General features: G+C 37.6%; 1 long non-coding RNA gene across 1 annotated transcript in view; it reads right to left on the minus strand.

Moving 5' to 3' along the window:
* Window positions 1–22,950, minus strand: part of LOC122709065 — a 162,092-nt gene that overhangs the window by 40,646 nt on the left and 98,496 nt on the right. The window contains exon 2 of the long non-coding RNA XR_006345403.1: window positions 21,451–21,517. This is a non-coding gene — a long non-coding RNA (uncharacterized LOC122709065). The remainder of the gene's footprint in view (window positions 1–21,450; window positions 21,518–22,950) is intronic.

Raw genomic sequence — 22,950 nt, forward strand, 5'->3', positions numbered from 1 at the left:
GCAAAAGTTGTCAGTTGCGTTTATCTAAGTTTACCCCATACAGACTCTGCGGCTTCAGTGAGGCCGCTTCTGCCTAGTACTCCTGGCTGACAATTAACAACCATCTCATTGTTACCACACTAGGGCTAAGTTCTTATTTCTCTAGATCTTTAACTATATTAACAATGGTTTTTATAACACAACCTTAGCACATTAAAGGCAAAAATACAGCAAGCAAAACACAGCAAGCAAATCACAACCCAATAACCACCTATAGAATAATTTTTCTTATGTTTTCTAATAGGACTCTTTTACCCCTTAAAAGGACTCTATATCTATTAGGGCTTTTATATAATCAGGTTCTTTATGCTATTTTATGATTAGGATATTATAAGCAATCATGCATATTAGTACCAAGCGCATAAATGCATTTGGCTAACAAACTACCAGCAAAGGAGTTTAAATTAAAACACTCCTTTCACCCTAAATAATCTCATGAAATACCACCACCTGGGAAACTTATTGATTAAATTTCTAAATTGATTCTTATTTGGGAAGAGATCGGGGAAGGCCTTCCTGCCTGTGTCAAAGAAATTAGGGAGTAGTCCATTGAGGCAGGCATCAGAAAGACAGATATCATCTTTAAGGTGAGAGCCGGGGGCAGCTTTTTGAAATCCCTGAAAACCTGATCTGCCTTGCCTTTCAGGCTTTCTCCTTGTGACCTTGTCATGGGTGGGATCTCGTGAGCTGGCCCTTTCGAAAACCCCTGAAAACCTGATTCGCCTTGCCCGTCAGGTTTTCTCCCTTACGGCCTTGTTAGGGGTAGGGTTTCGTGAACTGACTTTTTCGAAACCCCTGAAAACCTGATTCGCCTTGCCCATCAGGTTTTCTCCCTTATGGCCTTGTTGGGGGTAGGGTCTCATGTGTTGGCTCCCGGCAGACTATGCCAAAGCCTTTGACTGTGTGGATCACAATAAACTGTGGAAAATTCTGAAAGAGATGGGCATACCAGACCACCTGACCTGCCTCTTGAGAAATCTGTATGCAAGTCAGGAAGCAACAGTTAGAACTGGACATGGAGCAACAGACTGGTTCCAAACAGGAAAAGGAGTTTGTCAAGGCTGTATATTGTCACCCTGCTTATTTAACTTATATGCAGAGTACATCATGAGAAACACTGGGCTGGAAGAAGCACAAGCTGAAATCAAGGCTGCCAGGAGAAATATCAATAACCTCAGATATGCAGATGACACCACCCTTATGGCAGAAAGTGAAGAAGAACTAAAGAGCCTCTTAGTGAAAGTGAAAGAGGAGAGTGAAAAAGTTGGCTTAAAGCTTAACATTCAGAAAACTAAGATCATGGCATCCGGTCCCATCACTTCATGGGAAATAGATGGGGAGACAGTGGAAACAGTGGCTGACTTTATTTTTGGTGGCTCCAAAATCACTGCAGATCGTGATTGCAGCCATGAAATTAAAAGACACTTACTCCTTAAAAGGAAAGTTATGACCAACCTAGACAGCATATTAAAAAGCAGAGACATTGCTTTGTCAACAAAGGTCCGTCTAGTCAAGGCTATGGTTTTTCCAGTGGTCATGTATGGATGTGAGAGTTGGACTATAAAGAAAGCTGAACGCAGAAGAATTGATGCTTTTAAACTGTGGTGCTGGTGAGAATCTTGAGAGTCCCTTGGACTGCAAGGAGATCCAACCGGTTCATCCTAAAGATCAGTCCTGGGTGTTCACTGGAAGGAATGATGTTGAAGCTGAAGCACCAATGCTTTGGCCACCTGATGCAAAGAGTTGATTCATTTGAAAAGACCCTGCTACTGGGTAAGATTGAAGGCAGGAGGAGAAGGGGACACCAGAAGTTGAGATGGTGGATGGCATCACTGACTCAATGGACATGGGTTTGGGTGGACTCCGAGAGTTGGTGATGGACAGGGAGGCCTGGCATGGTGCTGTTCATGGGTTTGCAAAGAGTTGGACATGACTGAGCGGCTGAACTGAACTGAACTAATTCACAGATCTCCTTGAAGTAGAAAATGGCAACCCATTTCAATCTTCTTGCCTGGAAAATCCCATGGACAGAGGAGCCTGGTAGACTACAGTCCATGGGGCTGCAGAGTCAGACATAACTGAGCAACTGAGCATTCATAGATCTCCTATTCCAGAATAGACCTCTTGAGTTTCTTATCTTTCCCTAATAATTTCATTTTTTTTAGGGTTTAATGTTCTAGAAAGTTTCTTAAACTTTACATTTCAACTCATATAATAAATGTTTTATTGGTGTTTATTCGCTAAGTCATATCCAACTCTTTGTGACCCTCATGGACTGTAGCTCATTAGACTCCTCTGACCCTGGGATTTCCCAGGCAAGGACCCTGGAGTGGGTTGCCATTTCCTTCTCCAGGGGATCTTCCTGACCCAGGGACAGAAACTGTGTCTCCTGCTTGACAGACGAATTCTTTACCATCGAGCCTCCTGGGAAGCCCAACAAATGCTTAAACATTGGCAATTATATTTTTAATTTTCAAGAGAACTTTGTGTTATTTATTTTTTGTAGCATATTATGCTTTCTATGAATGACATATCTTGACAGATAACACTGAGGGTCAGAATTAGATTTTTTTTCTCTACTCTGCCTTGTATTTAAGTTCTGTAAGATAAGTTATTTTGTTAATTAACCAGTCTTTTCATTTGCCTGAAGACCTTAATTGCTTTTATATTCAAAAATGAAACAAGCAAAAATATTATTCTATATTATTTGTGTTTCATTAACTGTGTAAAAGGTATAAAAGGTTTTGTTTCCCTAGTATACCTCTTCTCAGACTGGAAAAGCTAAATGATATTTCCAAGAACACATGTCAGGGGTTTTGGACTGGGAGGATTGCTTTAGATGCAGGATCAGGAAGTCAGCTGACAAGTCTGTCTCCTCCAGGATCAGGCATATCTGAGCTTTTTACTCTCAGGTACCAGCACGCATCCTAACATCCCTAGCATTTCTATAGTGGTTATATAAATGTCTTTAGAGAGAAATTCTCTAGTTTGTTTTTTTTTTTTCTTTCTTTCTTTTTGTCTGTGTTTGTTTCTGTTATGTTGTTTCTAAATTAATTGTAAAGGCCAGGCTGCATGAAGAAAGGAGGAAAAGAGAACCTAGATAATACGGCTGAAAAGCACAGCTATTCTTCACACAGAGGTCCAGTTAATCCAATTATTTTGAGTTCCACCTCTTTATTTTTGTGCTGAGTTTATACCAAATCTACATCCCATAAAGCATTCTCATCCATACTCTCAGCTATGTTATCTGTTGACTTGTCTTCATACAATTCTGACTTCAAATACTGTGCTGACTATATATTCCAGTATTGAACTTCCTTCTTTCTCTTTATTATTATACAGGACTTTTGTATTCATTCCACTGGGGCCTAAGACACATAAACTCAATCTGTTTAGAAAATGAATAAGTTCTTAATAGCCAGTATTCATATGTTACAGTGGGATCATCCAGTTGAATACGTACCCAAAATGGCCCAACTAAGTTTTCATTGACAAAATTATTGAAAAATTTTTGAAATGTGCTTACAGTCAGGAGGCCCCATCAGAGAACTAGCACCAGAAGCTGAATAGTTTCTCATATGTTATTAGTTAATGTATTTATTCAATATTTTGCACACCTATTAAATAACAGATCCTGCTTAAAATGTTCACAATAGATCAACACCAAAAGGAAAAAAAAAAAAAAGAAATATAGTATGTCCTAATGCTTTTATTCAAATAATATCATATTAGTATAACTATGAAGGCAATCCTGAAATATGAAAACAATCACACAGGCACAGAGAAACAGAGGTTCTGCACTAAGATAATTTCTTCCTAACAAAGTCTGTAAGAGGGAAAACATTTTGGAATTTTTGTTGCTTTTCAGTCACAAAGTTGTATCTGACTCTTTGCAACTGCATGCACTGTGGCACATCAGGGTCCTCTGTCCTCCACTATTTCCTGGAGTTTGCTCTAATTCATGTCCATTGAGTCAGTGATACTATCTAACCATCTCATCATCCTCTTCTACCTCCTTCTCCTGTTGCCTCCAGTCTATCCCAGCATCAGGGTCTTTTCCAATGAGTAGACTGCTCACATCAGGTGGCCACTCAGTATTGGAGTTTCAGCTTCAGCATCAGTCCTTTCAATGAGTAGCCATGGTTGATTTCCTTTAGAATTGACTGGTTTGATCTTCTTGCAGTCCGAGGGACTCTCAAAAGTCTTCTCCAGCATCACAATTTGAAAGCATCAATTTTTTGGCCTTCAGCCTTCTTTATGGTCCAGCTCTCACATCTGTACATGACTGCTGGAAAAACCATAGCTTTGACTATATGGACCTTTGTCAGAAAAGCGATGTCCCTGCTTTTTAAAATGCTGTCTAGGTTTCTCACAGCTTTCCTTCCAAGGAGCATTTTTTAATTTCAAGGCTGCAGTCACTGTCAGCAGTGATTTTGGAGTCCAAGAAACTAAAATCTGTTATCGCTTCCACATTTCCCCTTTCTGTTTGCCATGAAGAGATGGAACCAGATGCCATGACCTTACTTTTTTTTAATGTTGAGTCAAGTGAACCTTTGGTATAAATACATACACACATGCACACACATATACACAAGCAAAAAAAAAAAAAACTTAGGCTAACCAGACTGATCCTTCACCTTCTAAAAATGCTCTGACAAGATAACTCAGACTCTCTGGGTTCTTACCTGTACATAGTGCTACTCCCCATACTTACATAATTCTACATCTTAGAAAAAGAACAGTATAACATTTCACTTTTGAGCTCTGTAGTTTGAATTGAGACTGCCTTGAGCAGAGAGTTTGGTCCTCCCGCTTACCTGCTTTGTAATATTGGGCAAATATCATAGTCTCTTTAAGCTTAAATTTCACATAAAAATAAGATTTTAATAATATATACTTCAGAGCTTGTTTTGAGATTGAAATAAACATGACATGTAAATGTTGGTATGCAGAAATAATCCAATGATTTGGTGACAGAAAATGCTATGGATTATCATCAGTATTATATTGAATTTTCCAAATACACTGGAGATTGCTGTCCTGACATGTTTATAAATAAAATATGGCCTACTGGCCATATTTCTACCATTACCCAGAAGTAAACATTTTCTTGGGTTGCATAATAAATAAACAGATGTTCTAATGAAAACAAGTACTTCTTAGGTCATTATTTCAAATAAGATTCTTCAAAATAATGAGCTATACTAAGGTCTTGCTTTCTAAAGATATTTTTAGGAATTTCATAAAGAATCAGCTCACATATTGATGACTATCCTTTCTCATCACAGATTCCCAAGGGCTTTATAGATTTAATAACTCTAGAGTACTGTGACTCTTCTTTCAATTATTTTAGTTATATAGTAATGGTTATTTCATGCAATGGTTTGAATTTTGACCACTTTGTCAAGTGAAGAAATAATGAAAATAAACAGAGAGATTAAATCTAAATATAATTTTTAAAGTCAGTCACACTTAAGTCTATCATTTTTATTTAATGACTCACAATTTACAAGCTAAGACAGTGCATATCTGCAGAGTGATGTGTATTTCCTTATTTTGTGTATCAATATAAACTTATACATAAAATGAGAAATAGTAAAAATACTAGATGAAAATATAAATGAATATATAATCTCACCAAATGCATAAAATTGTAAAGGAAAACAAAATGTATTTTATTCTAGTAACATAATACAATTTATGTACCTAATAAAACTTTAGTAGAAATTCTATTGGCTCTGCAAATTTGTCAAGTTTACTTATAACCAGCCTATATATGTCCTCTGCCTTTAAAGAATCTACAACTTAGCACATGTTTTCAAATAAAATAACTTAAAAACATCTGTAAAAAATATAAGATGTGTTAAATAAAATATAGTTTGTAGTCCAAGTCAAGTTATGCCAACTCTGGAACAGAGTTATATGAAATTAAACTAAAAATTGTTCAGGATAGTATTAATTTCTATTTGTAACACATTCCCCAAAGGCACCATCTAGAATTGTTAAAAATTGCATAAGAATTTTAATATTCTTCAGAAATGAAGATTATTTATAAATCAAATATGTATGTAGTTTTCTGATTTTTAACTTACGATCTTTTATATATCTATTATAAGACTTAGGCATAAAAATGGCCCACTGAATTTTTCTTGCCAAATAACAGGAAACTGGAAAGCTGCTACATAATCCCATTTGTCAGCATTTTTATAGTCCTATCAGACACTCTTGTGTGTCTTTTACTATTTACTTTGCTGTATCAAATTGGATGCCAAATTCATTTTCTAAAGAGTTAAGTCTGAGTTATTTCTCAATTAACTTGTCAGATTACTGAATTTGAATTATGCCATCAAGGAATGCTATCTAAGTGAGCAATCATGCTTCTGAATCATTAAACTTCATGCGAGCATGACAAATATAGCTATTGAGGCTTCAAACTTTTGGATACTATTAACTTACAGTCTAATCAACTGGAGAATTTAGAGTTCTATCATTGTTACCAAAACTCCAAGACATATGTTCAAGAAATGATAACAGGGTTCAAATCTATAGTGATTTGGTTAAACATTCCAAGTTCTTTATAATCATCTAATTCATACCTCTAAAGATAGTTATATTACCTTTACCCTACTAAGCAGAGTGATTTTATTTCTATTGCTGAATTTGTTAAACTTATTCCTTTCTTAGTTACTTGATTCTTGTATTTTCTGACTGGAAAAATTTACTTGAGATTTTTCTGCATCTTTTTTGTTCTTCAGACTCCAGCTCATTTTTATTTTAGAGCAGTTTTACAAAAATTTGCATAGATAGTACAAAGAAGCCCCATATACCCAGGCCTATTTTCCTTTATTATTAACATATTACACTGCTGTTGCTTAGTCACTAAGTCATGTCCCACTCTTTTGCAACACCATGAACTGTAGCCCACCAGGCTCCTCTGTCCACGGGATTTCCCAGGCAAGAATACCGGAGTGGGTTGCCATTCCCTTCTCCAGATGATCTTCCTGGCCCAGGGATCAAACCCATATTTACTGCATTGCAGGCAAGTTATTTACTGCTAAACCACCAGGGAAGCCCATTTGTTACAATTAAAGAAATAATATTGATACACTATTATTAACTAAAGTTCATACTTCATTCAGATTTCCTTATTTTTTTTCTTTTATTTATTTCCCCTTTTATTCTCCAGGGTCCTCTCTAAATACCACATTGCATTTAGCCATCACATGTCCCCTGTCTCCCTTTGGCTGTGACATTTTCTCGGATTTTTCCTGTTTTTAGTGACTTTGATAGTTTTGAAGAGTACTGGTTAGTTATTTTGTAGAATATTCTTCACATTATATTTGCCTGTTGGTTTTCTTATAATAGGATGGGTTATGCATTTTTAAGAGGAAGAGCACAGAGGTGAAGTATCAACTTCATCACATCATGTATTAATAAAAGTATGTAATAACAGCATGATATCACTGCTGATGTTGATTTTGATCCCCTGGCTGAAGCAGTTTGCCAAGTTTCTCGTCTGAGAAGTTGCTCTTTTTTATATGGTTTCATGCTGTACACTTTAGAAGATAGTCACTGCAGGCAACCCGCACTTAGGAGGGAAAGTATTACTTCTTCTGCACAGATTTGCCTATTCTTTATATCCATTCATCTGTTCAATCACATATTTATACCAGCATGGACTATGGATATTTATTTTATACTTTCACTTATAATCTAACACTATAATTATGTACTGTGATGTTCAGATTGTTTTAGGGTGCTCTTTCAGTTCGTTCCTGTGTTTGATATACTCCACCACTGTGGACTTCTCTCTCGTGCACTTCCTTATTGCAAATTCACCGTGAATATTTCCTGCCCCAGTCTTAGCATCAGTTATTTCTTCAAGTACCACTAGCTCCCTATTTTGAAGAATTGTATTAAAAATCAAGATATGGGCACTAGGTATGCTACTGAGGTATCATTGCTTCTAAGATTATCAGATAACAGAACAAGAAAATACATGTAGGTATATTACATATATTCCCACTTATATACACATATCTATAAATAAGTATTTTTGTAAACCATCTGCTTTTACTTGTGAGCTAAAGTACATGAGTGTATAGTGGGATCTCCAACTCTAAGTAATTATCACATGGATCATTCTAACCTCTACCCATTATTATCTGTAAACTAATATTCCAATAATGAGAAATCTGACATTCACAATTCATTAATTTAATTGTTCAATTATAATGTAAGTATATAATGCTATCAGAATTGTGAAGCTGTACTCCTATGGAAAACAATTTTATCAACTACAGTAGAAAGTTTATATAGTTTCCTTTGTCTTTAGTCTTACAGACTGCACTTATTTCCAAAGTTACTTTGTCATATTTCTCCTCACCTGTTCTAGTGAGACTGTTTCATATATTTTTAATATACTTTGATTGATTGTGTGATAACTTCTGCATTCCTTCCTGAGGTTCTCCAATCTCTGAAATGATTTGTAAAATGTATATACCTTAAGGTTCACATATTGTGTTGTAAATTTCTACAGGTTTTCAAGATACATAGGGACATTTATCCACCATTACAATAGCATACAGATTAGTTTTATTGCCCTAAAAATCCCTTGTGCTTCACCTATTCAACCCTCTTCCTCAACCCCTGGAACTCCTGAGACATGTCATTATAGTTTTGCCATTTCCAAAGTGTCATATAATTTTAATTATAAAGTTTGCAGCCTCTTCAGACCAGCTTCAATATGCATTAACAATTCATCCATGGTATAATTAGTCATGGTATTATTGGTTTATTTTACCCTGGGGATTCTATGTTTGAGAGGAATATGAATTCAACTGAGCTAAATATGCATCTGTACTATGTAAGCATCCATGATTACCAATTAGATTCAGAGAAAACTTGCAAAGAAAAAAAATACTGAACCAACACAAGTTAGTCTTGTTAAATACTTTAATAGAAAATTTCTTAGTTTTTGAAAACTTTTCATATTTTTTATAACTTATACTATAATTTGAAGGCAATCTCAATAAAATAAATTGTTATGAAAGGAGAGATTCAGGGTTACAAAGTATAATAAAGTTCTTGAATCTCACAACTGTATTAAACACAACATAGCAATTTAAAATAAAATAGCTGAAGAAACCTGACTATACGAGGATTTTATTTTGAATATACGAATGAAAAAAAGTGTTGTAATCTTTACTAATAATCATTTACTATTAAACCAAAAGCACCAGACCAAAAAATAGGGTTTTAAATTCCAAGACTACAAAACAACCAATTTTGTACACTTTATGTGATTTTTGGATGCACAATCAAATATTATCATCAAAAGTTGACAAAGAAGAAGGAGATCTGAATGTAAGATTAAACATTCAAGCATGATCTGAGAGAAATTATCCAGCATTGTAATTTATAATACTTGATTTTCAGAACCAACATTAACTGATTGTAGGACACTGGATGTTAACTTGAATCTCTGACACCACCTGTCAACTCTACACTAAGCTATCTGTATCACATGGATAGTATGAGGATAAAGTGAGGAAATAAATGTGCATATGCTTTGAAAATGTCAGTATGCTATACAAGGGTAAGTTAGTAGCAGTAAATGTGGTGAGCTTGCCTGTCTGGCCCCACACACTCTCACACATCTCACCTCACACCAGACTGCTCCTCTGGCTTCAGCCACACATGCCTCCATTCTGCTTCTCAAGGCATACTTTCTCTTGGGAATGGTTTTCACACATGCAGTTCCTTTACCTGGAGTATGTTTTCTTTCAGAGTCTTATATATATCCTCCAATCCCTGCTTTCAATACCCTTTATGTGGTTTAACTTTATTCATCCTTCATGTATGAGCTCAAGTTATACTTCACAGGGAAGCCTTCCCTGACAGCTTGAAAGATGAAAACTCAAGTTGAATTTCTATGTTGCAGTCTAGAGGCAGTATAAGAGGTCACTGGCCTCTTATAGACTTCAGCTGACTGAGTAAAACCTACTCACATCACAGACAGTAGTCTACTTTGCTTAAAGTCTACTGATTTAAATGCTAATCACATTTTTAAAAATATCTTCACAGCAACATCTAGGCGGGTGTTAGACCAAACAAATAGACAAAATTCCCTAGCCAAACTAACACATAAAATTAACTATCTTAGGTACAGATACCCACATGCCTCACTTTAGCCTCCTTCAAGTATATTCTTAAATGTAATCTTAGTGAGTACTTTCCAAACCAGCTTATTTAAAATTGTAACCTAGCCACCTCCATGTCACCTTCCTTCAAACTATACCTACTCTCATTTCCTACTTCATTTTTTTCACAGAACATATTGCTAAAGGATATACAGTATAATTAATCCACACACCTATATAGCTGCAATAGAATATAAGTTTTATAAGGACAAGGATTTTTTGGTCAGTTTTATTAACATGATCTTTGGGAGGTATATAATAAATACTTACTGGATTAATGAATAAAATCATAAATAAGATTTGATTACCAAATATCTCATTTACTAGTTATGCACCTTGAGAAATTAGTGTTTCCAGGCCTAGGCTTATTAATCTATAAAAGAGTTATTATAATACTATTCAATTATATACTAACTATAATGACTGACACAATAGCATTAATGCTAGAATTACCTATACTTGACAAGATACATAAATATTTAGAGAACTGTGAAACTGCTTTGATTTCTTTTTCACTGACCATCTCTAAATTGGCTTTGCCAGGCAGGGAAGTGCAGGCAGGGAGGAGAAATAGACTTTGATACTATTGATAGCAGATTGATCAATAATCAAGAGTTTATTAAAAAGAAGTATGGTTTTGGCCTTTTTTATTGGTATTGTCGAAATAATGTTATCCTTTTCAGAGTATAATAAATTCTGGCTGAAAATGCTATGGTATACTCCCTAGATCTTGAGATTGCAGTTTTGCCTTCAAGAGGATGAAAGAAGGTAAAGAGACAATATTACACAGTGACTTTGAATACAGACCCTGAACTAAGGATTTATAGACAAGCTTCATCACTAACCAGTTATGCAATTCAAGTGTATCAAGTAAACTCTGTAAACTTGTTTCCTTAAATGTAAAATTAGAGTAATAACAAATATATCTATCCTATAGGAGTGCTCTAAATACTAGAATACATAATATTTGCAAAGTACTTGGCACAAAATTTCATGCACAATAAGGACAAAAAGTTTGTTTTTGTTGTTTCTGTGGGCATTATTCTGTCATGTGATGATCTTCAAAACTGAGGCAAATATAAAGGCATTGCTCAAGTTACTCTAAGGCTTTTTACTAGAGTAATATTCTGACCTTCCTATAGGGACATCCTATATCATCTTCACTGTATGAAACACCATGAAGCCACTTGGGTTTCCCTGGTGGCTTAGCTGGTAAAGAATTTGCCTGCAATGTGGAAGACCTGGGTTCAATCCCTGGGTTGGGGAGATACCCTGGAGAAGTGAACAGCTACCCACTCCAGTATTCTGGCCTGGAGAATTCCATTGACTATATAGTCCATGGGATCACAAAGAGTCAGACACGACTGAGCAACTTTCACTTCACATGAAACATTAGTTTCTAAAATTAAACAACCTATATATTAATATTGTACTATGTGCCAAATCCTAAGTAAAGTGCATTTAGTGTGTGCATTGAGGTAGGTGCATGATACAAAATATTTCAGACACACCCACTCGATGCAAGGGGTTCAAAATTTTTACTGTAAGACAATACAAAACAATAATTTGAAAAGTCATATGCACTTCTATGTTCATTGCAACATTATTTATAATAGCAAAGGCATGAAAAAACCTAAACATCCATTGACCAATGAATGTATACAGAAAATGTGCCAAATATATGCAAAATAATATCATTCAACCATAAAAAAAGAATGAATCTTGACATTTGCACAATGTGGAAAACCTTGAGGGCACTGTGTTAAATGAGATAAGTTAGAAAAGAAAAGATAAATACCTTATGATCTCATATGTGGAATCAAAACCAAAACTAAATAAAACATGAATAAATTCATTTTTAAAGTAATTCATAAATAAAGAAAACAGAAAAGATTGGTGACTGACAATGGATGGTTGGGGAAGACAAAATGGGTGAAAGAGGTCATAAATAAAGAAAACAGAAAAGACTGGTTGGTGATTGACAATGGATGGTTGGGGAAGACAAAATGGGTGAAAGAGGTCAAAAGGTACAAATTTCCAGTTATAAAATGAGTAAGTCACAGATATATGATGTATAACATGACTATAGTTAATAATGCTGTATTCCACATTTAAAAGCAGCTAGAGAGTGAATCTGTAGTTTTTATCACAAGAAAAAAAATAGCTATCTCTGGTGACAGATGTTAACTGGACATACTGTTGTGGTACTTTTGCAAACATATCTTCCTCAACATAAGATGGGGTTACAAACTGATAAACTATTTGTAAGTTGAAAATACTCTGAGTCAAAAATGTTTTTAATACACCTAACCTGCTGAGCATTATAGCTTAACCTAGCCTATCTTAAATATGCCAAGATTATTTACATTAGCCAACAATTGGACAAATAATATAACACAAAGCCAATTTTATAATAAAGTACATATTTTATAATAATTTATTGAATATACAGCTCCACCCATCAACAGAAAATTAGAATAAAGATTTACTGAGCATGGCCCTGCCCATCAGAACAAGACCCATTTTCCCTCTCAGTCAGTCTCTCCCATCAGGAAGCTTCCATAAGCCTCTTATCCTTATCCATCAGAGGGCAGACAGATTAAAAACCACAATCACAGAAAACCAACCAATCTGATCACAGAGACCACAGACTTGTCTAACTCAATGAAACTATGAGCCATGCCATATAGGGCCATCCAAGACAGACAGGTCATGGTGGAGAGTTCAGACAAAACATGGTCTAATGGAAAAGGGAATAGCAAACCACTTCAGAGTTCTTGCCTTGAGAACACCATGATTAGTATGAAAAGGCAAAAAGATGAACTTCCCAGATCGGTAGGTGCCCAATATGCTACTGGAGATCAATGGAGAAATAACCCCAGAAAGAATGAAGAAACAGGGCCAAAGCAACAGCAACAGCCAGTTGTGGATGGGACTGGTGATGGAAGCAAGGTCCAATACTGAAAAGAGCAGTACTGCATAGGAACCTGGAATGTTAGGTCCATGAATCAAGGCAAATTGGAAGTGGTCAAACAGGAGATGGCAAGAGTGAACATCGACATTTTAGGAATCAGTGAACTACAATGGACTGAAATGGGTGAATTTACCTCAGATGACCATTATATCTACTACTGTGGGCAAGAATCCCTTAGAAGAAATGGAGTAGCCATCATAGTCAACAAAAGAGTCTGAAATGCAGTGCTTAGATGCAATCTCAAAAACGACAGAATGATTTCTGTTTATTTCCAATTCAAATCATTCAATATCACAGTAATCCAAGTCTATGCCCCAACCAGTAATGCTGAAGAAGCTGAAGTTGAACGGCTCTATGAAGACCTACAAGACCTTCTAAAACTAACACCCCAAAAAGATGTCCTTTTCACTATAGCAGACAGGAATGCAAAAGTAGCAAGTCAAGAAATACCTGGAGTAACAGACAAATTTGGCCTTCGAGTACAGAATGAAGCAGTGCAAAGGCTAATAGATTTTTGCCAAGAGAACACACTGGTCATAGCAAACACCCCGTTCCAACAACACAAGAGAAGACTCTACACATGGACATCACCAGATGGTCAATAGCAAAATCAGATTGATTATATTCTTTGCTGCCAAAGATGGAGAAGCTCTATACAGACACAAAAACAAGACCTGGAGCTGACTGTGGCTTGATCATGAACTCCTTATTGCCAAATTCAGCCTTAAATGGAAGAAAGTAGGGAAAACCACTAGACCATTAAGGTAAGACCTATTTCAAATCCCTTAAGATTTTACAGTAGAAGTGACAGATAGATTCAAGGGATTAGATTTGACTGACAAAGTGCCTGAAGAACAATGGACAGAGGTTTGTGACATTGTACAGGAGGCAGGGATCAAGAACATTCCCAAGAAAAAGAAATGCTAAAAGGCAAAATGGCTGTCTGAGGAAACCTTACAAATAGTTGTGAAAAGAAGAGAAGTGAAAATCAAAGGAGAAAAGGAAAGGCATACCAATTTGAATGTAGTTCCAAAGAATAGCAAGGAGAGATAAGAAAGACTTCCTCCGTGATCAGTGCAGAGAAATAGAGGAAACCAATAGAATGGGAAAGACTAGAGATCTCTTCAAGAAAATTAAAGATGCCAAGGGAACAATTTCATGCAAAGATGGGCACAATAAAGGACAGAAATGATATGGACATAACAGAAGCTGAAGATATTAAGAAGAGGTGACAAGAATACACAGAAGAACTATACAAAAAAGATCTTCATGACCCAGATAATCATGATGGTATGACCACTCACCTAGAGCCAGACATCCTGGAATACAAAGTCAAGTGGGTCTTAGGATGCATCACTACGAACAAAGCTAGTGGAGGTGGTGGAATTCCAGTTGAGTTATTTCAAATCCTAAAAGATGGTGCTGTGAGAGTGCTGCACTCAATAGGCCAGCAAATTTGGAAAACTCAGCAGTGGCCACAGGACTGTAAAAGGTCAGTTTTCATTCCATTCCTAAAAGCAAGACCCAAAGCATTTCCCAAGGAATGATCAAACAACCATACAATTATACTCATGTCACACAATAGTAAATTAACGCTCAAAAGTCTCCAAGCCCGGCTTCAACAGTACGTGAACTCTGAACTTCCAGATGTTCAAGCTGGATTGAAAAAGGCAGAGGAACCAGAGATCAAATTGCCAACATCCACTGGATCATTGGAAATGCAAGAGTGTTCCAGGAAAAAAAAAATCTACTTTTTTTTATTGACTATGCCAAAGCCTATGACTGTGTGGATCACAACAAATTTTGGAAAATTCTTAAAGAGATGGGAATACCAGACCAACTGACCTGCCTCATGACAAATCTATATGCAGGTAAGGAAGCAACAGTTAGAACCCAACATGGAATAACAGACTGGTTCCATACCAGAAAGAAGTACATCAAGGCTGTATATTGTCACCCTGTGTATTTAACTTATATGCAGAGTATATCATGAGAAATGCTGGGCTGGATGAAGTACAAGCTGGAATCAAGATTCCCAGGAGAAATATCAATAATCTCAGATATGCAGATGACACCACCCTTATGGCAGAAAGCAAAGAAGAACTAAAGTGACTCTTAATGAAAGTGAAAAAATTGGCTTAAAACTCAACATTCAGAAAACTAAGATATGGCTTCTGGTCCCATCACTTCACAGGAAATAGATGGGGAAACAATGTAAACAGTGAGAGACTTTATTCTGGGGCTCCAAAAGCACTGAAGATGGTGTCTGCAGCCATGAAATTAAAAGACGCTTGCTCCTTGGAAGAAAAGTTATGACCACCTAGACAGCATATTAAAAAGCAGAGACATTATTTTGACAACAAAGGTCCATCTAGTCAAGGCTATGGTTTTTCCAGTAGTCATGTATGGATGTGAGAGTTGAACTATAAAGAAAGTTGAGCACTGAAGAATCATTGCTTTTGAGCTGTGGTGTTGGAGAAGACTCTTGAGAGTCCCTTACACTGCAAGGAGATCCAACCAGTCCATGCTAAATGAAATGAGTCTTGAATATTCATTGGAAGGCTTTGGCCACCTGATGCGAAGAACTGACTTACTTGAAAAGACCCTGATTGAAGGGTCTGGGAAAGATTGAAGGTGGGAGGAGAACAGGATGACGGAGAATGAGATGGTTGGATGGCATCAGAGACTCAATGGATATGAGTTTGAGTAAACTCCGGGAGTTTGATGGACAGGGAGGCCTGGTGTGCTGCAGTTTATGGGGGCGCAAAGAGTCAGACACAACTGAGTGACTTAACTGAACTGACTGAATGCTCTACTGAAGGTGAAAAACAGAATGGTTGTATGAGTACAGAATGGTTGTGGATGTATCGGTCGTTCACCCTTGAGGTCCTGAGTCTGATTGGGAGCTGTAGCTTATTGCCACTGCTGCTATCATATCATTGCAAGACAGTACTGTAATGCCTATGGATAACCAGATAAAAGATAAAAATTAAAAATTCAAAGTATTGTTTCTATTGGGTGAGTATAGATCTCATACCATTGTGATTTGAAAAATCATAAGATGAACAATCACAAGTTGCGATTGCCAGTACTGTATAAACAGATATCAAAACATTATATTGTGCACCTCAAACTAATATAAGGTTATATCAATTGTACCTTAATAACAGAAAATGTTCTCATTTGAATCAGTTCTAATGAGGTGGATGAAATTGGAGCCTATTATACAGAGTGAAGTAAGTCAGAAAGAAAAACACCAACACTATATATTAAACCATATATGTGGAATTTAGAAAGATGGTAACAATGACCCTATATGTGAGATAGCAAGAGAGACACAGATGTAAAGAACAGACTTTTGGACTCTGTGGGAGAAGGCAAGGGTAGGATGATCTGAGAGAATAGCATTGAAACATGTATGTTATCATATATGAAAAAGATTGCCAGTCCAGTTTTGATGCATGAGAAAGGATGCTCAGGGCTGGTGCACTGGGATGACCCTGAGGGATGGAATGGGGAGGGGGGTGGGAGGGGTTGCAGGATGGGGAACACATGTACACCCATGGCTGATTCATGTCAATGTATGGCAAAACCCACTACAATATTGTAAAATAATTAGTCTCCAATTAAAATAAATAAATCAATTTAAAAAAATATATAAAATGTCCCTATAGATGCTGTAGTTGAGATAAAGGAGCCATTTCCCATCCTAATTTCTGTTTTAGAATTGGAAATTAAACTAATTTCAAGTTTAATTCCTTAACAAAATGAGAAGAAAGGCTGTTATTACATCAGCACCTTTGTTAATTACTGAATGTTGCTGCAGGGTATTTTTCTAGTCCTGAGCAAATCTCCTACTATTTCATCTTTTCTGTTTGCATGATCAAATTATGGTCCAGTTGATTTTTTATTGGAAATGCTTTGGGTATTGCTTTTAGGAAACTTTGCTTACTTTGGGGGATTTTTTTTGGACCCTTGGGTTTATTATGCAAAGAGAACCCTCAGATTTATTTTGGCTTCCTTCTGAGTTGTTGAATCAGCTTTTGCCATTCGGATTTAACATTTGAGTTTTTAACCAACAAGTCCATAAGTTGATTTAGGTTAGATAACCATATGTACCCTAAAGAATTCTAAACTTTTCTATACATATGTGCTGATACTTAATGGATTTAGTGAGTGTATTCTCAGTCACTAAGTTGTGTCCAACTCTTTGCAGCTCCATGGTCTGTAGCCCAGTAGGCTCCTCTGTCTATAGATTTAGACAAATATTTAAATATAACTCTTAATTCAGCCAAACTCCAAGGTGTAAACTCTGTAGTTGCCTAAACACCTGGCTCATGGGAGGGATGGATCTTTATTGGTAACTGGCATTTGTGGTTTTCAGAGATCACTAATTAAAGGCAGGAATTCTGGACAAGGGGAAGAGAAGGGAGAAGTTGACTGAGGTGTAAGACACAGATCATAAGGAAAGGGGGGAAAAGAGAATGCTGAATACAGAGAGGCAATTGAAGGACAAGGAAGGGGAGAGTTTGCTAGGAAAAGAGTCTCATTTGTTAATTGCTTAATTGCCAATACCCATTGGATGTTGGATCATTGAAGAAGCAAGACAGTTCCAGAAATACATCTATTTCTGCTTTATTGACTATGCCAAACCCTTTGATCATGTGGATCACAACAAAGTGTGGAAAATTCTTAAAGAGACAGGAATGCCACACCACCTTACCTGCCCCTTGAGAAATCTGTATGCAGGTCAGGAAGCATACATGTCCTGTATGCAGGACATGGAACAACAGACTGGTTCCAAATTGGGAAAGGAGTACATCAAGGCTGTATATTGTCACCCTGCTTATTTAACTTACATGCAGAGTACATCATGAGAAATGCTGGGCTAGAAGAAGCACAAGCTGGAATCAAGATTTCCAGGAGAAATATCAATAACCTCAGATATGCAGATGACACCACCCTTATGGCAGAAAGTGAAGAGGAACTAAAAAGCCTCTTGATGAAAGTGAAAGAGGAGAGTGAAAAGTTGGCTTAAAACTCCACAATCAGAAAACTAAGATCATGGCATCTGGTCCCATCACTTCATGGCAAATAGATGGGGAGACAGTGAAAACAGTGACAGACTTTATTTGGGGGGGCTCCAAAATCACTGCATATGGTGACTGCAGCCATGAAATTAAAAGATGCTTACTGCTTGGAAGTAAAGCTATGACCAACCTAGACAGTATATGGAAAAGCAAAGACATTACTCTGTCAACAAAAGGGCCATCTAGTCAAAGCTATGATTTTTCCAGTAGTCATGTATGGATATGAGAGTTGGACTATAAAGAAAGCTGAGCACTGAAGAATTGATGCTTTTGAACTGTGGTGTTGGAGGAGACTCTTGAGAGTCCCATGGACTGCAAGGAGATCCAACCAGTCCATCCTAAAGGAGACCAGTCCTGAATATTCATTGGAAGGCCTGATGTTGAAGCTGAAACTCCAATACTTTGGCCACCTGATGCAAAGAACTGACTCACTTGAAAAGACCCTGATGCTGGGAAAGATTGAAGGTGGGAGGAGAAGGGGACACCAGAGGATGAGATGGTTGGATGGCATCACTGACTCAATGGACATGAGTTTGAGTAACCTGTGGGAGTTGGTGATGAACAGGGAGGCCTGGTGTGCTGAAGTCCATGGGGCTGCAAAGAGTCAGACACGACTGAGTGACCAAACTGAACTGATTTGGGCAAAAAATCTTAGTGAAGACGTTTTTGATTCAGAATTTCATTTGGAGGACTTTGTGAAACTGTATCTCCTACTGTACACACTCAGGACCACAAGATACAAACAAAATAGAAACAAAATGATTCACTAAGACCCTCCCAAGCTTGCTTTGCAGAGTACCGGAAAAACAATACATAAGAAAAGAATTTGCTGACAGCCCCTTATGCTGTACATCTGGGAGGCATTTTGTAGATAAAGAAAAACTGAAAATGAATTTTAGATATCGAAGGTCGAAAATCTGCCACATATAATACACTGGGATCACATGTAAAAACACTGAACTTCACCGCTGAAAATTAGCACATGAAACCCATGAAAAACAGTCATGGTTGTGCAGAGAACTCTTGAAATTTACTATTAATTTCTACCCACCATTTCCTAGCCTTCTCCACCTCCTGCTGCTGCTGCTGCTGCTGCTGAGTCGCGTCAGTCGTGTCCGACTCTGTGCGACCCCATAGACGGCAGCCCACCAGGCTCCCCCGTCCCTGGGATTCTCCAGGCAAGAACACTGGAGTGGGTTGCCATTTCCTTCTCCAATGCTTGAAAGTGAAAAGTGAATGTGAAGTCGTTCAGTCATGTCCGACTCTTTGCGACCCCATGCCTGCAGCCTACCAGGGTCCTCCATCCATTAAGTAGGGTGTAGGAGGTGGAGAGGGAGTGGGGTGCCATTGCTTTCTCCCTCTCCACCTCCTACACCCTACTTAATGAAATAAATATCTCATTCAAAGAGCCAGCTGAAGAGACAGATCTGAGCGTTGCTCCCTGTTGTCTTTGCTTGATGACCCACCCCACAGTAAAGCTTTTTTTTTTTCTCTCTCTCGCTGCAAAGGCTGTTGCCTCAGTATTTGGTCTAGACATTAAATGGCAGGCAAGAAGCCCACATGCTCTGTCACATCTTCATGCCAACAAAACTGCTGCCCAACTGGTCCTGAAAAATCTTATTCTTTACTTTTCTAAAGTTAAAGAAAGTGAAAGTCACTCAGTCGTGTTGGACTCTTTGCAACTCCATGGATTATATAATCCATGGAATTCTCCAGGCCAGAATACTGGAGTAGGTAGCTTTTCCCTTCCCCAGGGGACCTTCCCAACCTAGGGATTGAACCCAGGTCTCCTGCGTTGTGGGCAGATTCTTTACCAGCTGAGCCACAAAGGAAGCCCAAAGCACTTCCCAAATGAACAATTTTGTTCAAATTAAATGTTCTCCAGAAGAGAGAAGAATGTTCTCCAGAAGAGAGAAGAAGACCTAAATCATTCTTAAGTGAAGTAACATTATTTAGAAAAAGAAATGCAAGAATTAGTATTCGTATATATATATATATATATATATCTCAATAGTTTTCCCTGGAAGGGAGAATATTTAGTCTTCAATGATCCCATAAAAACTGGCTACCATTGGCAGGAATATCATGCTTGTGCACCTTGAGTCTCAGGTCCCCAATCTTACAGTTGGTCATCTCTGAACATATGACAATCTGTATGCCCCAGCAGAGCAGAAAACCAAAGAGAACACTCTCTCTGGATCAAAACCAAGATCTCAGGACCAAAACACCAGGTGAAAGGAAAACCTTTTCTGGTTGTATTGATGACTCAGCAAAACTTCTCCAAACACAGAATCAGGAAGAAGAGCAAACTTATTGGTCTGGGTCTGTGAGACCAGCTTGACAGGTTTGTGTGCCTTATATCTATGTCCTACCTTGTGATTCTTCTTCTTATGGTAAATATTTTAAAATAGCACAACACAAGCTAGTACCAAAGAAAGCAAGAAGGAATGAAAAGGAATGCCTCATTCTATGAAAGACGCCAAACACATGGAAATCAATAGCAAAAACCAGGTTAGTTAGTCAGTTCAGTCGCTCAGTCGTGTCTGACTCTTTGTGACCCCATGAATCGCAGCACGCCAGGCCTCCCTGTCCATCACCAACTCCTGCAGTTTACTCAAACTAATGTCCATCGAGTCAGTGATGCCATCCAACCATCTCATCCTCTGTCATCCCCTTCTCCTCCTGCCCCCAGCCCCTCCCAGTATCAGGGTCTCTTCCAATGAGTCAGCTCTTCACATGAGGTGGCCAAAGTACTGGAGTTTCAGCTTCAGCATCAGTCCTTCCAATGAACACCCAGAACTGATCTCCTTTAGGATGGACTGGTTGGATCTCCTTGCTGTCCAAGGGACTCTCAAGAGTCTTCTCCAACACCACAGTTCAAAAGCATCAATTTTTCGGTGCTCAGCTTTCTTCACAGTCCAACTCTCACATCTGTACATGACCCCTGGAAAAACCATAGCTTTGACTAGACGGACCTTTGTTGAAAAGCCAGGTACCAAAGTACAAATAAATAGCAGTTTACTGATAAAAGAACTCATCACAAAAGAAAGTAGAGGAGTACAAAGCCCATATTGACTCACCATATCAGCATAGACTCATCAAGCCACTCACAGGAAGGAACAAGAAGCCTCTGTGGGTAACATACCTGGAGAAAGGCTGCGGTTCACAGCAAAAGCAATGCAGATGTTATGTTGGTGGAACCTCCAGGAAGTCTATAAAAATTAAGATCACCAAAATGAGGTTATTTACTCAGAGATCACTACAACAAGGAATCAGCTATCATCATATATGTTTAGCAGAGACTCAAAGGCAAGCAGGAGACTGGGAAAGCTTTATAGTGGGGGGAAAAAAAAGGACAGGTTCAGGTATGCTCTGATTTGAGGTTGCTGGCATGGGAATCTGGAGTAAAATAAAGTGGAAATGGGGCATCCTATGTGATTGGTCTGTGAAGCATTTGTCTTTCTCTAGGTGGTCCTGAGTTGAAAGTGGGAGTGAAACTTACAGATGTTGGGAGTTACTAAGTCCTAATCCAAGTCTCCTGCATTGCAGGTGGATTCTTTACCATCTGAGCCACCATGCAAGCTCAAGTCCTAACCACTTTTGGACAACTGCTATAGAAGTTGTGGTTTGACTTCCCCGGTTGGTTGCTTCAGAGGTTATGAGTTAGAGTTTTGTTTTAATATGTGGTCTAGTGAGTGTTCATTTGCATATTCAGTCACTCAACTATAAAATTTCTGGAGGAAAACATAGTGGAAAATATTTTTACCTTGGGTTTGGCAAACATTTCTTAAAGTTGACACTAAATGCACATACATAAAAGAAAGAAGTTGACATATTGGACTTAAGAACTTCTCCTTTATGAAGGACAATGCTAAGAGACTGTAAATATAGACTCCTGATCAGAAGAAAATATTTGCAAATGATATATCTGATAAAGAACTTGATTCTAGATTATAGACAGAACTCTTAAAAGGTAATTATAAGAAAACAAACAACAGAATCAAAAATGAATAAAAGATTTGAACAGACACATAAAAAAATAAAATGATGTTCAACATCATTAGTCATTAGGGAAATGCCAATTAAAACTACAATTCTCCTACACTACAAACCTATTAGAGTGGCTAAAATGACTACCCATACCAAGTGTTGGTAAGATGGGGAAGAAAGGAAACACTAATATACCTCTGGTAGGAATACAAAGTACAGCCATTGGTAAAAGATGCCTGGCAGTCTTATACGTTTATCATATAACCCAGCCATTCTACTCTTAAGTATTGAAAAAGACAACACGTGATTCACTGCAGATGGTGACTGCAACTATGAAATTAAAAGATGCTTGCTCCTTGAAAGGAAAACTATGACAAACATAAACAGCATGTTAAAAAGCAGAGACATCAGTTTGCCAATAAAGGTCCGTATAATCAAAGCTATAATTTTTCCAGTAGTCATGTATGGATGTGAGAGTTAGATCATAAAGAAGGCTGAGTGCAAAAGAATTGATGCCTTCGAATTGTAGTGCTGGAGAAGACTCTTGAGAGTTCCTCGGACTGTCAAGGGAGATCAAAGCAGTCAATCCTAAAGGAAACAAACTCTGAAGATTCATTGGAAGGATTGATGCTGAAGCTGAAGCTACAATACTTAG

Source organism: Cervus elaphus, chromosome 15 (genome assembly GCF_910594005.1).
Source record: "Cervus elaphus chromosome 15, mCerEla1.1, whole genome shotgun sequence".
In the NCBI taxonomy this organism is placed as follows: domain Eukaryota; kingdom Metazoa; phylum Chordata; class Mammalia; order Artiodactyla; family Cervidae; genus Cervus; species Cervus elaphus.